Genomic DNA, 12,910 nt, shown 5'->3' with positions numbered 1-12,910 from the left:
AAGAGGGTTACCTCAGGTTACAGCAGGGTCTGGACCAGATGGGCCAATAGGCTGAGAAGTCGTAGATTGAGTTTTTAATTTAGATAAATGTGAGGTGCTGCATTTTGGGAAAGCAAATCTTAGCAGGACTTATACACCTTAATGGTAAGGTCATAGGGAGTGTTGCTGAACAAAGAGACCTTGGAATGCAGGTTCATAGCCCCTTGAAAGTGGAGTCACAGGTAGATAGGATAGTGAAGAAGGCGTTTGGTATGCTTTCCTTTATTGGTCAGAGTATTGAGTACAGGAATTGGGAGGTCATGTTGCAGCTGTACAGGACATTGGTTAGACCACCATTGGAATATTGCGTGCAATTCTGTTCTTCCTATCGGAAAGATGTGGTGAAACTTGAAAGGGTTCAGAAAAGATTTACAAGGATGTTGCCAGGGTTGGAGGATTTGAGCTATAGGGAGAGGCTGAACAGGCTGGGGCTACCAACCTTCGCATAAACCAAATCATCCGCCGACATTTCCGTCACCTCCAAACAGACCCCACCACCAGGGATATATTTCCCTCCCCACCCCTTTCTGCCTTCCGCAAAGACCGTTCCCTCCGTGACTACCTGGTCAGGTCCACACCCCCCTACGACCCACCCTCCAATCCTGGCACTTTCCCCTGCCACCGCAGGGACTGTAAAACCTGCACCCACACCACCTCCCTCACCTCTATCCAAGGCCCTAAAGGAGCCTTCCACATCCATCAAAGTTTTACTTGCACATCCACTAATATCATTTATTGTATCCGTTGCTCCCGATGCGGTCTCCTCTACATTGGGGAGACTGGGCGCCTCCTTGCAGAGCGCTTTAGGGAACATCTCCGGGACACCCGCACCAGTCAACCATACTGCCTTGTGGCCCAACATTTCAACTCCCCCCTCCCATTCTGCCGAGAACATGGAGGTCCTGGGCCTCTTTCACTGCTGCTCCCTCACCACCAGATGCCTGGAGGAAGAACACCTTATCTTCCACCTCAGAACACTTCAACCCCAGGGCATCAATGTGGACTTCAACAGTTTCCTCATTTCCCCTTCCCCCACCTCACCCTATATCTAAACTTCCAGCTCAGCACTGTCCCCATGACTTGTCTGGACTTGTCCTACCTGCCTATCTCCTTTTCCACCTATCCACTCCACCCTCTCCTCACTGACCTATCACCTTCATCCCCTCCCCCCCCCCCCCCCCCCCCCCCCCCCCCCACTCACCCATTGTACTCTATGCTACTTTCTCCCCACCCCTACCCTCCTCTGGCTTATCTCTCCACGCTTCAGGCTCACTGCCTTTATTCCTGATGAAGGGCTTTTGCCCGAAATGTCGATTTTGAAGCTACTTGGATGCTGCCTGAACTGCTGTGCTCTTCCAATACCACTAATCCAGAAACTGAAGGGTCTGTTTCCATGCTGTACATCTCTGACTCTGTGACCAACCCACTGGCAGGAATATGTGCCACAATGTGTTTTTGATGTTGAACTGCTGTCTCATGGGATAGTTGTCCTTTGAAGTGCCGGAAAAGGATTGTCTGTTCTTTTTGAGGTTTCTCATTAGATGCAATTTGCGCACACAGACTTCTGCAAACAGTTAAAATTTATTAAAGCTTGTACAAGCTAGGTGATCCCCTTTGATTCTCTTCACAGGCGTGTGAAGTAGTCTGAGATCCTGAACAAAGAAAATACACCCCCTTTATGCAGGTCAGTTGGTCATGATCAGATACTCTGGCCACTCTCCCACAGTCACATGCCAATCAAGACAACACCCAGTCACTCCCTCAGTCACGTTACCACAGGTACAATGGTAGGGTGAGACCATCCTCCGAGGGAATGTAAATACCCTAATCCTGGGGAGTTGTGATGCAGATGATTTCCTGATTCCTCAAGACAATGCAGGTGCAACATACCAAGCTTCAGAGGATGGCTAAAAGCATTTCTGAATGGAAGCAGTTGAAAGTTTTTTTTAAATTTGAAAATTGGGGGGAGTAGTAGCAAATGACTGTCTAACTGGAGTCGGGGTGATTGTTCTTGTCTGACTGTCATCCCCACCCACTTCCAGAATGTTCACTCAGTGCAGTTTAACTCTTTTAATATTACATTAATGTCCAGAGATATTCCCATTTAATCTCTTAACAATTTGCTCAAGTCTGATTGTTATTAACCTTGCAGTCATGTTTGCCCAAGGAATGAGCTTCTGATCTAACTTGTACCATTTACTGAGGACACTTATTTCCACTGCTTAAATTTGCTTGACTTCATTCCTTTCTCAACCCCTGCACTATTAAACCCTCACTCAAGCCCTTTTACCTTGAGACTTGACTGTTCCTTTGCATATTTGCTGGATGTACATCTTTTTTATATAGATATTTTTAGAAATTTAACATTTTTACAAGTTTACAAAAATAAACAAAACTCTCATTGATATACAATTAAATCAAATATACAATAGCCAAAATTTAACAAAAGAGGGAAAAAAAAACAAAACTCAACTGTCTACTAATCTAACCTACAACTAACCAGAGTGTATATTTAAATCTCTTGCATGCTCGGAATGTGTTAACATCAGATGTAATAAAACCCATATTCGTGCGGGATTCCTCTAAGAGGCCCCGGACCAGCCAGGTTTGTAATCTAAATTAAATAAAAGCCCTTGTTGGGATAGCCGGAATATCTGTATGTCATTCAAGAAAGGCTGCCATATTTTATAAAATAATTCGGTCTTTCGGTGCACCATATTTGTAAGGAAGTAAAGGGGAATACATTCCATAATTAATCTGTGTGCCAATTTGAAAGTCCAGGGCGGCCCTCAGCCACCCAGCTCACCAAAATATTTTTTCTTGCGCAGAAAGAGCGAATATAAAAGTCTCTTCCCGTACATGTCCAGGGAGGGAAAGTTCGAAAAGCCCAAAAGGAGAGATACAGGGTCCACTTTAATTTCCGTTCCTAAAATTTGTCAGGGTACTTGCTACTTTAGTCCAATGCCTATGGACCTGTCATAAGATCTGTAGATAATGTACAAGAGTGCCCACCTCTATTTTGCATTTGGGACACATTGGAGATGCTCCTGCCTTAAATCTTGCCAATCGAACCGGTGCTATATGGGCCCTATGAAGTATCTTCAGCTGGATAGCCTGGGTTCTGTTACAAATAGTAATTCTTCTAGCATTTTCCCAAATATCATTCCACGTTTCTATAGAGATTTCTAGTCCCAAGTCCTGATCCCATGTTTTAAGCAGATTGTCCATATCTCCTGATACTTCATCATGTAGTAAATGATAAATAGTGCTGACGGAAGATACCCCCACTGGTCGTAGGACACTACATTCTCTATCTGATTTATAAAGACTGTTTTCGATTGGAAGTATCGAAAGAGGTCTCAATTAGGTAATCCGAATTTCGGACGCAGCTGTTCAAAAGACATCAGGACCCCATCCTTAAATAGGTCCCCTAGACATGAGATACCCCTGGATCTCCACACTTTAAAAGTGGCATCTGTAAATCCTGGTTGGAATCCCAATGCTCCCACTATCGGTGCATAGGGGGATGTTTTTTATGTGAATTACCCTCATTTTGCTGCATTATATTCCAAGCCTTAATTGTGTTTAGTATTATAGGGTTTTTACAGTTATCTGTAATGATTTTCCTCTTGTCTGAAAATAAAAGGTTAATAAGTGGGTATTTTACTTGAGAGGCCTCTATGTCCAACCAGGTTGTGGATCAGACAAGACCCAATCAATCAGCTATGTAACTTAATAAGGAACTTCCCAGATTTTAGGAAATATCAGTTAAGTCCAATCCTCCCCTTGTCTGGAAGCTGTAGCTTCTTCAGCTTAATGAGGGGCCGTCTATCCTTCCAGATAAAGGAACCCAGCCAGCCATATAGTTTACGTAGAGCCACCCTCAGCAGCATCACCGGAAGCATTCTCATAGGGTATAGGAGACGGGGCAGGACATTCATTTTAATTAGTGCTATTCTACCCAACCAGGAAATTGGAAGGTCTCCCCATTGCTGGAGGTCCTGCCTTATCCTTTCCAGTAAATGCACAAAATTAGCCTTATACAACTGACCAAATACTGGAGTAATAAAAATGCCTAAATATAAGAAGCCCTCCAGGGACCAACGAAAGGGAAAAGGGGATCCGTCCACTAAGTGGGGTATCATAGCAAGGCCACCCATTGGCATAGCCTCCGATTTTGAGAAATTAATTTTATAGCCTGAGAATGTGGTAAATGAATTAATAACTTGGATTAGGCGAGGTATGGACATCAGAGGATTACTGAGGAATAGAAGAACATCATCTGCATAAAGAGTAATTTTATGTTTACCTGTACCAATCCTTGGGGCCGTTATATTAGGGTCAGCTCATATAGCTTCTGCTAGTGGTTCAATTATTAGCGTAAATAACAATGGCGAGAGAGGACATCCCTGATGGCAGCCCCTACCCACACTGAAGCTATCTGGACCTAATCCATTGGTGATCACTATACAATGTTGAGACCCGTTTGGTAAACACCTGTCCAACGCCAAACCTTTCCAATGTGTAAAACAAATATGACCATTCAACCCTGTCAAATGCCTTTTCCGTGTATTATGAAACTACTACTCCTGGTATCTTTCCCTGATGACAAGCTTGAATCCTATTCAAAACCCTTCTAATGTTATTGGATGATCTACAGCCCTTAATAAACCCCATCTGATCCTCCTTTATAATATGTGGCAGTACCCTTTCCAGTCTGTGCTAACATTTTAGAAAGGATTTTAAAATCTACATTTAGCAGGGATATTGGTCTGTATGACGTACAATCTTCTGGATCCTTTCCTTTTTTAAGAATAAGAGATATTTGCCTCTTTCAGTGAAGGTGGGAGACAGCTCTGACTATATGCATAGTTATACATGTCCATAAGTGGACCAGCCAATATTTCTGTAAAATCTTTATAGAATTCAGCTTGAAAACCATCTGGGCCCGGTGCCTTACCGCTCTGAAGTTGCTTAATTGCATCAAGTATTTCTTTGACTGTTAGAGGAGCATTTAGGACCGATACCTGTTCCGGAGTTAGGCCCGGAAAGGTCAAATTTTTTTAAAATGACTGCATCCTCCTAGTCAATCTTCACAATCCTGCGATTTATACAACTCAGAATAAAATTCTCTAAAGATCGCATTAATCTTTTTATGATCATGAGTCAAAATACCCGTACTTTCCTTGATAGACGTAATAGTCTGAGGGGCCTTTTTTTTTTCTTTGCAAGAAATGCTAAGTATCCACCCGGTTTGTCGCCATATTCATATAACCTTTTGTTTTGCAAATAATATTTCCCTCTTAGCCGTTTGAATAAGCGTAGTGTTTAGAGCTGTCCTAACAGCCGTAATCCTTTGCAATTTAATAATAGAAGGTCTATCAGTGTATACTGTTTCAGCTGCTTTTAAGCGAGCTTCAAACAGACGCTGTTGTTTTCCCTTCAATTTTTTCTGGGTCGCTGAGTAGGAAATGATCAAACCTCACGTGTAAGCTTTGATGGTCTCCCACATCATTGATGGGTCACTAGCCGTACCTGAATTAATTTCTAAAAAAGTTTAAAATTCTTGAGAGAAGTACTTTACAAATTTACTATCTTTCCTTAGGAAGGGGTCCATACGCCAATGCCGAGGGGATGTCCCATTGTTCCTCACCTTAGTTTCCATATATACAGCAGCGTGGTCGGAAATTGCTATACTACCTATTTTACAGGATGATATAGAATTGAAAAAAACATATCAATTCTGGTATGACATTTTATGTGGATTGGAGTAGAAAGAAAAATCTCTGGCCTGTGGATGAAGACATCTCCATACATCTACTAATCCTAATTCTTTGTTCAGATCCATCAATTGTCTAGATCTGGGAGATACTCCTGCAGTACTCTTGGGAATCCTATCTATTTCCGGATCCATAATACAATTAAAGTCTCCCCCATAATTGTATGACGGGCACCAAAAGCCATCAATTTTGAAAAGGCTTCCATTATAAATTTAAAGGGGTGTGCCGGGGGACAGTACAAATTTAAAATCCCATATTCCTCTCCATTTATGAGGGCTTTAATCAAAATATATCGTCCAGATTCGTCTTTTATCTGATTTAGGATTTTGAAAGGGAAATTCCAAACAAGAACAACTCCCTTGCTTTTTGAGCTAAAAGAAGGAAAGGCCTGATCAAATCCACCCTCTCGTAATTTCAAGTGTTCTTTATCCGACAGGTGTGTCTCCTGTAGGAGGGCTATATCAACTCTTTCTTTCTTAAGATTTGATAATATTTTCTTCCTTTTGACTGGAGAATTACTCCCCTTGACATTCCAGGTGCATCACTTAACCAATTGATCAACCATAATCATCTGGGCAAATGAGACACCCCTCTGGATAGGAAACCCTATCCAGAACATCCCAAGCATAGAGTATATAAAATTTACAAAAATAAAGGCTCTAATACACTCAACAGTATAATAAAAACTATTTTTAAATTTTAAAAAAATATAAAACATATCTAAGTGGAGGTTTTCCCCCTTGTTCCCAGGGGGTGTCACTTCCTCTCCAAAAGTCCATCATATCCTCTCCCAACCAATGCCCCACCCTTGACCCGGGTGCTGCTCAATAAAATGAGGAGAATTCAGATATAATACAAAGCTAGAGTTAAGTGAGCACCCTACCCCCACCCATACCAACACCTGGATATATTTGGTAATGTTAATACCATATATAAATATATAAGTATAAAATTACAACCTCAACAAATAATATTTAAATATAATAATACAAACATATACATAAAATAATAAAAGAAAACAACCCCGGGCGGGGGGGGGGGGAAAGAAGAAAATCAAATCCCTCTCCCCACCCCCCCATGATAACATTAAACAGTAAGGTAAGAAAAAAAAAAGGGGGGAGATATAAACCAAAGCGAGGGGGAAGGCAAACCAACATCCATTATCTCTTACAGTTTATCTAAGAGAGTCCAAGAATTCCTTAGCCTCTTCTGGCGATCTGAAGTTATACACAGATCCTTCATGGTTAAAGCGTAGCGTCGTTGGGTAGCGTAAGAAGTACTGAATATTTAAGTCCCTTAAACACTTCTTCGCCTCGTTGAATGCCTTCCTCTTTCGGACCAGAACTGGAGAAAAGTCCTGGAATAACATGATCTTGGATCCTTTATAGATCATAGCTTGGGGGTCTTTTCCAAGATTTCTAGGAGTATCTGCCTCTCCCTATAGCTCTGCAGCCGGAACAGGAACGGGCGTGGGTGCTGGTTCAAGCCGGGCCCGCATATTGCGACCTGGTATGCCCATTCTGCCCTTACCCAGCCTGATCCAGCTTCCAGATTTAAAAGATGTGGCAGCCACTGCTCGGAATGCTAGCCTTCCTCTTCCCGTTCGGGAAGACCCAGCAAACGAATATTTTTTCGACTACCTCGATTATCGAGGTCATCAATATGATTCTAAGGTCCGGACTCGCTGTTCGAGAGTCCGGACCTGATCCACGGCCGATTGTGCTGTAGTTCTGGAGGTCGTGGCCTTTAACTCCGCCCCTCCAACTCGGTGCTCGATTTCCTGGATGTCTCGGTCAAGTGACTCTCATTGATTTCTGGATTCTTCAATACATCGATCTTCCATCCAGTTTGGAGATCATTTCCACAAGGCTTGTCACTGTAGGTAAGTCCCCCGGGGTGGCTGTGGACGCCTCTGCTTTAGCTGGAGAGGCTGGGGGAGGGGGTCCTGCTTGCTAAGAGCTGCGGGCTCCCTTCCATTTGGTCATTTTTACTAAATATTAGATTGTTTAAATTTAATATTAAACAGCTATTATGAATGATTTGGTGAGTGTGGTGGGGGAGGGTGACCCACTTTACCCAAGTCTTGAGAGGAGCACTATAGACTCAGATTTACTGGGTCGCCGCCATCTTGGATCCCCCCGGACTTGCGCATCTTAAGTCTGGAAACTGAATGCCCTCAAATTCCAACTGTCATAATCTGCAGCAAACTCCATTCACCTATTAACAACTGACCAACATTGACTTCTGTTCAAGCAATGTTTTTGATTTTCCTTTATTCCAAAGGATTGTCATCTTTGTTCGCAGCCATGCCTTTAGTTGCCTAGGCCACTTTGGTCTTGTACATCATTCTAACATCCCTCAACCTTACTTTTGTCTTTAAGACGCTCTTTAGCACGTAGCTCTTTGACACCTACCTCCTCACAAAGCTTTTGATCACCTGTCCTAGTATCCCCTGATGTGGCTTAGTGTCACACTTGGCTTTTTAAGACTTTTGCCACACATCATAGGAGATTTTATAATGTTAAAGATGCTTTATTAATATATTTCCCACTTTGAATCCATATATAGATGTTCAAGCATCACAAGATCACTAATTGTACAAATGCTGAATCTTAAATCCTTAAAGTCGAATTTGGTGGGTTCACTCACCAGTCTACAGTTTAACCAGATTTTGTTTGCTTTCCACCTTTTAACTCTTGGTATCCATTCAGGTGCAGGTACATGAATACTTTATTTTCTGTTGGTCTCCCCTCTGAAACATTGGAAGGGTGACCTGATTCCTGTACTGAGACATGAATTTCAGTCAGTCTAATTCTGAAGCAGTCTTTATTCATATGGTCATGCAAACTGGGTGTACCTCCTTTAATGATCACCCAATTAGGAGGTTACATTACCATTTATACAGTTCAATTGAGTCTCTCGGTATTCCCACCTTTTACTTCATATCTGATAGTTGTATTGCTCTGTGCAGTTGCTAATTTAATCTGCTTACCACATCTGTCTGTGGCCTGTGTTTGTGTGCAACCACCTCCCTTGATAGCTGAGTCTTATTGCTTTTGCTGACGCAACACTGGGTCTTATTTGGTCATCGTGTCCATACTAACACTCTCTGTGCATGACAGTTGCAACTGTCATGTCAATACATCTGTTTCTACCAGTCGACCATCTCCCTTTACGGTTAGTTATTTATTAGTATACACCCACGTGATTCCGCCTTGTGATTTTTGCAGAAGCAAGATACACTACTTATAACCTTTTTTGTGCAAGCGTGTCTAGCTTGACATATATTTTCCTCACCCCCCACTCCATATGACTTAGCCTTATGATTGTTGCAGAAGCAACAACCATCACAAGGGCCCCTCACATCTACTGTTTCTAATATCCATCAACATTTATGAACTCCTTTTTATTGCATATGTGTTTTTGCTTTTTGGTTTGAGTTCTTAGTTACATCTAAATGCAAAAATGTTTGACCTCTGCATTAAAACTTCATAATCTCATATTCCTCCCTTCCTTACCTCAACATTTTCCCATTTCTGGGGGTAACCTGGCCACCGATATCCACTCCCAAATCCACTGACCTCTTTTGGTTATGACTATACAACCTGCTTCTTAAAGACTCCATTCTATTCTCCCAGTTTCACCACTTTTTTTTGTTTTTGTTACGTGTTCCAATGATACCAGCTTCTACTGGTGACTTCTGAAATGTCACCTCCTTCCTCCCACCTGAGGATTGACCACCTTTGTGTCAGGCAAGGCTGTGGGCCCTGTCAACCACATCTCCCACACTTTGTCCCTCACCTCCCTGTCTTCCCTTCAACAACAGCAATAGGGTTCCTCTGGTTCTCACTAATCACCCTGCCAGCATCATAGTCCAAAGGATCATGAGCTCCCATTGATGCCACTGTCAGATGCACATTCCCCTCCCCTTCCTTGTCAGCCTTCTGCAGGGGCCATTCCCTCTGGGATACCTTGGCACACTCCTCTGACATGTCCCTGTGGCACCTTCCCATGCAATTGCAGAAAGTCCAAGTACTCTTTTTTTTCAGTCCCCCATTATCCAAGACTTCAGATACACTTTCTAGGTGAAGTGATTTACCTGCACTTTGCTCAATCTAGCGTACTGTATTCACTGCTCTCAGCACTATATAATCTCTACAGGGGAGATGAAACACCGATTAGGTGAGTCAGTCAAGAAGCTTAAGGGCGATGATGTGTAAAAGCAAATTGCTACAAGGTGGGTTGCAGACAGGTGAACTTTGCATGAACTCAACATGGAGAAAGTGAGGACTGCAGATGCTGAAGATCAGCTGAAAACGTGTTGCTGGAAAAGCGCAGCAAGTCAGGCAGCATCCAAGGCAGATTCCTGAAGAAGGGCTCATGTCAGAAACGTTGATTCTCCTGTTCCTTGGATGCTGCCTGACCTCCTGCGCTTTTCCAGCAACACATTTTCAGCTATGAACTTGACATGGGAGAGCTGAAAGGCAATTCAGGAAAGCATTATCTAGCATCTAGAGGCAGCCAAAGTTATTTGTGCATGTATATGTTAATTGAAGTTGTCAAAATGTGTCATCACCCAATTGTTGTAACTGTACAGTTGCAAAGAAAGTCTGTGAAATTTGAATTAATTTAAGCTCATGCAGCATGTATCAGGGCTTTGCAATGGCAATAACACATCGCCAGTCGAGTCACTGTTGTAATTCAGGAAAAGTTTACGAATGATTATCTGAAAAGATGTACCCCTTATATAAGGACAATATATGTATCATTACTGTAATAGTGTAAATGATCCCACATCCCAAACCAAATATCTTTTGATTTTTTGAAATTTGAAAATTGCTCCTAGGAAATGGGTATGATGGAGTAGGCCATCCAGCTGCTTTGCCATCTGATCACGGCTAATCGTTGACTTATATCCATCAGGAAAGTGGAATTTTCCGATGCCTTGCTTTGATTCTTGGTGTTCGAAGCTATATCCGCATGACCCCAGTGCCCTCTAGATAGAGAATCCCAAAGACACTCAGCCTGCTGAATGAAGAAATTTCTCTTCCTCACATATCCAAAACACAATTGTTCATGTTGAGACTATGTCCCTATTTGTAGACATGGTGAGGTGGGGGAGGAGAGGAATCTATCTCTAGGCATCTAACCTGTCCAACTGTACCAGAAGTTTGTTTCATTTGAGATGGTCAGATTCATACAGCACAGAAACAGGCCCTTTTGTCCCAACTTGTCCATGCTACCTAGGGTTCCTAAACGGAACTAGTTCCATTTGCTGGTTTTGGCCCATATCCCTCTCAACCCTCTTCCTATCAATGTGCCTGTCCACCTTTTACCAATTCCTCTGGCAGCTCATTCCATATGCAGACATCTGCAAAAACAAATTTCACCTCTGGTCTCTCTTTTTTTAAGTCTTGACCTCTCGCCTTAAACCTGTGCCATCTAGTTTTTGGACTCCCTACTCTGGTGAAAAGACCTTGGCTATTCACCTTGTCTATGCCCCTTAATTTTATAAACCTCTAAGCTCACGCCCTCTGCTTTCTATGTTCCATTGGGGAACAAGACCCATCCTGTCTAGTGTCTCCTTTATAACTCAAACCTTCTCTGGCATCTTTGGAAAGTATGCAAAGCATATTTACAGTTTAATTTTTCCAGTAGCAGGGCAACCAGTTGTACACAGTACTCCAAAATGTGGCCTCTCCAATGTCTTGTGCAACCGTAAAATGACATCTCCACTCCTGCAGTGAATGATCTGACCGATTTTTGAAGGCAAGCATGCCAAATGCTGCCTTCACCATTTTTTCTACCTGGGATGCTACTTTCAAAGATCTATGTACCTCTACCTCCACCTTGAGGTTTTCTTTGTTCAACACTCCCCAGGGCAATACCATTAACTGTCAGTCTTGCTTTGCTTTGCCAAAAGTGCAACAGCTTGCATTTATCTAAATTAAACTCAATCTGCTATCCCTCAGTCCACTGGTCGAGTTGATCAATGTCTTGTTGTACTCTTGGATAACCACTTTCACAGGCCACCATACCACCAATTTTGGTGTTATCTGCATACTTAGTATGCAGATTCTATATTCTCATCTAAATCATTTATATAAATGATGAATAAGTGAACCCAGCACTAATCCCTGTGGCATATGGCTTGTCACAAGCCTCCAGTCTGAACAACTGCCTACTACCACTGTCTCCTACCGTCAAGCCAATTTTGTATTCAATTGGCTAGCTCTCCTTGAATCCTGTGATCTGATCTATTGGAAGTGAAGCACAGGCCTCAGTGGTTAGCATTGCTTCCTCACAGCACCAGGGACCTGGGTTTGATTCCAGCCTCTGACTGTGGAGTTTGCACATTCTCCCAGAGTCTATTTCCTCCAGGTGCTCTGGTTTCCTCTCTCAGCCCAAAGATGTGTAGTTTAGGTGAGCTGGCCATGCTAAATTGTCCATGGTGTTCCAGGGATATGTAGGTTAGGTGCCTTAGTCAGGGGTAAATACAGGATAATAGGGCAGGGTTACTCCACGGAGGGTCGCTGTGGACTTGTTGGGCCGAATGGCCTGTTTCTGCACTGTAAGGATTCTATGAAGTGGAAACTGACAGCATCCACCACTTTGCCTTTATCTATCATCTTGGCCACCTTTCCAAAAGAAAACAAACTTGAGACATGGTTTCCTACCCCTAAGTCCATGCTGACTATCCCTAATCAGTCCTTGCATCTCCAAATTCTGTCCATCAGAATCTCCAAAACTTACCCACACTGACATCAGGCTCACCAGTCTATAGTTCCCTAGCTTCCTTCAGTATTGGCACATTAGCTACCACCAAGTGCACCCCACCCGCCCCCACATCATCTTCTGTCTTGTCAATGAAATGAATATCTCTGCTAGGGTGCTTCCCACAATGACTGGGATACTCTTGATCAGATCGCAGGGATTTATTTATCTTCATACATTTTAGGACTACTAGTATCTCCTTTTCCTTCCTGTGGATGTTATTTCCCAGAGTTCCATAGCTTCCATCTCATTTCTCCACAGTAAATATTGACATGAAATGTTCATTTAGGATCGACTACCCCCCCCCCCCCGCCCTC

General features: G+C 42.8%; 1 protein-coding gene and 1 long non-coding RNA gene across 2 annotated transcripts in view; one reads left to right on the top strand and one right to left on the bottom strand.

Annotated features, from left to right (window-relative positions):
- Positions 1 to 12,910, bottom strand: part of LOC140481152 (uncharacterized) — a 102,398-nt gene that overhangs the window by 47,726 nt on the left and 41,762 nt on the right. The window lies entirely within an intron of this gene.
- Positions 1 to 12,910, top strand: part of cd99 (CD99 molecule) — a 52,605-nt gene that overhangs the window by 17,358 nt on the left and 22,337 nt on the right. The window lies entirely within an intron of this gene.

This window comes from Chiloscyllium punctatum, chromosome 9, assembly GCF_047496795.1.
Source record: "Chiloscyllium punctatum isolate Juve2018m chromosome 9, sChiPun1.3, whole genome shotgun sequence".
In the NCBI taxonomy this organism is placed as follows: domain Eukaryota; kingdom Metazoa; phylum Chordata; class Chondrichthyes; order Orectolobiformes; family Hemiscylliidae; genus Chiloscyllium; species Chiloscyllium punctatum.
The sequence above is the reverse complement of the archived record's forward strand: the minus strand, read 5'-3'. Positions and strand labels throughout refer to the sequence as shown.